Genomic DNA, 4435 nt, shown 5'->3' on the forward strand with positions numbered 1-4435 from the left:
CTCAGCGGAGCGATGTTAAAGGCCTCTCCATACTTCGACCGAAATGTTCGGTGAGTTGTGTTTTCCGACGTGCAAATTTCCGAACTCCCGTTCGGTCCAATGCTTTTCAGAAGTCCCGAGGGATATAATTTTATGGTAGAAAAGGACCTTTTGACCGAAAACGGCGGTTTCGGTCGAAGTATGGAGGGGCCTTAAGACTGTGACATGTTTTTTGTGTCCGCCAGAGACTGTCTGTCGGTCTGTTGTGTCTGTGAACAGCCAATCTCCGACACCTGTAGACTGATTGCCGTGAAACTTTGCACACCCAAATCAGCTAATGGTGGCGCTTTAACGGGCTGATTCACATTTTGGTCTACAACTTTTCAACCGTAGGTCGTACAATCAAAATCTGCCTTCTAAATTTTGCGGCCGCTGTGTAGGCAACCGGGCCTGGCAGGGAGACACTCTTAGGAGCACACTTTTTTTTTTCTTTTTTTTTTAAAGCTTGGCACAACAAGCAGGCTTCATTTAACTGACCTACTATTTATGAATGTAGTCACTACCATTCAAATGATTTAGTCTTTTATGTCCACCATGCAGGTCTGGCAGCAAAAGATAGGCAGATGAAGACGGTGTTGAATACAGTATGTGTGTAAGAATGACGTTTGTTATCGGCCTGACATGCATGTAGCTGCATATAGGAAAGGCCCCGGGTGAGAAGCTACCTCTTGCCTTTCAGGCAGCTTGATACCAGTTACAAAGAAGCATTTATGAGCTGGCAGGCCCTTTTCTAATCCAAAAAGTCCACCAAACTGATTCATACCCGAAAAACTGCCCGAAAACAACATTTCGACCAAACGGTTGGGTCTTCATCAGGTTAGTATGATTACAAGCGACCCTGGGCCCCTTATCTAGGCTTAACGCGTCACATGACCAGAGTAGTGACGCAATAGGGAAAGGTATGTAAAACAGCAAACACTTTATGCATCTAATACAGGGAAAGCTCCATGCCATATTTTGCAATAACTCCCATTAAACCAAGATACAAATAGAAGAGAACGGATATAAAGACTAAAGAACATGTTGGGCATACACGGTATTAGTACAAACAATCTCACTGCTGTGTTAAAACGGTCAACAGTGTAAAGTATTCAGTAAGAACCTGTTTGACTGTACACACCTTTCCCAGTTGCACCACTACTCTGCTTTGGTCGAAATGTGTCTTTGCAAAGTAAAATAGTTTTAGTATTTAGTATTTACTGCCATTAAAAAATGGCAACTTTCGGGGTTGACTGACGCGATTTTCTTACCTTTTAACGTGGGCGCGTGGGTGTCCATCGTGCACGACGGTGCACGGATCGTGCACGGTCCGCGTGCATGCAGTGGTCCGATCGCAACCACTAAGTTCACTCCACTAAGTTACAATATATTTGTCTTTGTCTCTTTTTTAACCCCATCTCCCACAAACTAACTGCTGAGCAAAGCCACAGCCATTTATGCTGTATAAGGAATGAAGATTAATTTAAATTTTATATGAAGGATTAAGTTTCATTTATCTAATTTGTATAAACCTATCAAAGGAATGTGCAGGAATGCCACTGCAAATCTTGTGCTTGTTTATTTGACAGTGAGAATTATTTAAACTGCTAGTACAGTGATCCTAGCAAGGCTTTAGCAGAATACTGTAGTGAACATTCTACTGAAAAGAAATGACAAGGTTACATCTGTGGTAATTGCGACCGTAGGTCGCACTTACTACAGAAAGCTCCACCAGGTGTCCGTGCGTCAGTCCGTCACACGTCAGACGTCACACTTTTGCCCTGCTCATATCTCCGCAACCGTTGCCCCGATCCATGCCAGATTTTGCACACACACTCCTTACCTGCCAAACTACAACCTCCAAGGACCCCCGGAGTTCCAGGGACCCCAGGTCCCTGGGGGACCCCCAGGTGTAAAAAAAATACCAAATGTGCAAAAATGACCAAATGACCACCCCCACGGGGCTGCTCACGGGGAATTCCTGGGGACCACCCACTCCTGCTACTCCAGAACGGATGCAAAAGTGGTGGCGCCCCGAGTGGAGGACCCCCTCCACTGCAGCTCGCATAAAATGCCCTAACTCGGCCTAGGAGCGTCCGGGAGAGCCGGGGCCGGTACCTATTCGTCCGCCAAGGCAACGCGGAGACCCCACCCCTCATTTCTCACATGGCCCTCTTCTAGCGAGACCTACGGTCGCTTATCTCCCGATTAGGGAGTCTTACTGGTAATATCACAGTATCCTGAAAGGTGCTTCGTATCGTCCAATTGCCTTCTCTTGCAGCCTGCCTGCCCTTTTCACCTTTAAACCTAGGGGGTCCTCAGAGTTACTACGGGGGGGGGGGGGCCCGCCAAATCTTTGTGCGATAGGATGATTATTTTAAATTGACAATTTGAACCCTCGCATCCCTATTCTGAGGAGAACTTAGGACAAAAATAAGCAGATATATTGAAAATTGAAAGATTGAAGATTGAAAATCTAGTAGTGCTGATCAGAGCACAAGCTTGGCCAATCATACATGTGTGTGTGTGACCGGATTGGGCCAATCAAATCTGAATGTTATTTTTGTGGCGCCCACATGGCAATTTGCATAGGATGCACATGGATAGCTAGTGATTTCAACCACATATTTCTATTAATATTAAAAACGTTGAATTTATCCCTTGACCAGCAGAAGCCAGTGTTTGTTTATTACCCTGATACGGATCCAAGTATCCTTCCTAGCCTGCAGCTTGTTCCATAAATGGCCAATGTCTGTAGCGTTCATTGTCTTCGCAATGAAACTAGCCTTCTCTGCTGTACTCCGATTGCATCTGATGTCACCAAGTACTGCCATACGAATTGGTTTACGTTGTCACCCACAGAACTTGGCTACCATGTGATTTGATATCACTGAACCCTCTTTGCACGAATGTTAAATGTATACTGAAACCAAGATGGCAAAAATCAAGGGTCTGACTCTGACATTAACCTCTTCTATTACTTGTACCCTAATCCCATTTTTGATTGTGTGCCCTCGTAAGCACACACGTTCAATCATATCTGTGTACATGGACTAGCTGAGGGAGAAACGGTTGAGAATGTGACGTAAAAGCACTGATTGGTAATCATGGTTTCCAAGGCACTAAAGCTGAGCTTGGTGAGGGGGAAAAAAAGATGGATGCATTTTTAACAGATACATTTACAATATGTTATGACACATTTCTCCTGGCCCCTGTTTTATGTTGGTTGATTTTACATACCGTAACTAGCATTCAGTCTACGCTGCATGAAAAATCACACCCGTGTGAACTGAGCGGTGGTCGTGGGGGGGGGGGGGGGTGGGGGGGGGGGTGCCTGTGTGTGTGGGGTGGGGGTGTGTGTGTGTGTGTATTGCAGTTGATGCTCAGGGCAGGCTAGACTCAACAGCACCTCTCTGGTCACCCAGGGTACTCAGGCTACACCAGAGGCTACATACAGACAGACCCACACACCAGAGGCTACATACAGACAGACACACACACCCACACACACGGCCACGCTATGGAGACGGTGTGACCACCGCTCAAAAAGAAATGATGGATTGCTCAATGTTATACATTATTTTACCGTTCTGTTATGGTTTGTTCGCTGCACACTGTGAATTGAATTCAGTTAAAGTGTGTGCCAACTAACTGCAGAGTTTTTCCTCACCCTGCTATGTAAATGTGACTCGGTTCTTCGCATCAGCCATTGACGTGTGGTTGATAACAGACATTCTTTTGATAACGTATCCATGCATATGCTCCGAGCAGAAACCTTCTGTCAGTGGATTTGGGAAAGAAGTTATAATGGACTATTTGGTTGTTCACAAGATACATTAAGGGTATATTTTGTATTTTTTTAAGATTGTCTGTAAAATTATTTCAGGTTTTTGCCTAATTTTGTTTGTGTATATCATTGATTACGTCATGTTAATAAATGTATTTTTTATTTATATGACTGATGTATCTATGTTGTGCTGTGGTGGTAAGCTCTGCGTGTCAAGAGAGATTAGACATTTGCCCAGGACCCCAACTAGTGAAAACAGCAGATCGCAGATTCGCTTTTTTCACTACTTCTTAATTATTTATTATATTTATGGAATTTCTTAGATTTGTTCGTTTTTAAAATGCATACACATCTTTTTTTTTTAAATATATATAAAAATTGAATTGAAATGCCGTATATAGATTTTTCTAAAATGTCTTTACTTATCTACAAGCTCACAATAGTTAATGTGGGAAAAGAATGGGATTTGTACTTGAGTCATGACCCATACAAATTGGTCCGTGACCCACAAATGGGTCCCCACCCATCGTTTGGGAAACCAGTCTGATTGGCCAGAGATGAGGAAGGGTCCAGTCTCTAGCCAATCGCAGCCGGTGTTGTGAACGAAGCATACCCTTGGTGCGTGATTTG

The sequence above is a fragment of the Nannobrachium achirus genome (assembly GCF_963921795.1).
Source record: "Nannobrachium achirus genome assembly, chromosome: 18".
Taxonomy (NCBI): domain Eukaryota; kingdom Metazoa; phylum Chordata; class Actinopteri; order Myctophiformes; family Myctophidae; genus Nannobrachium; species Nannobrachium achirus.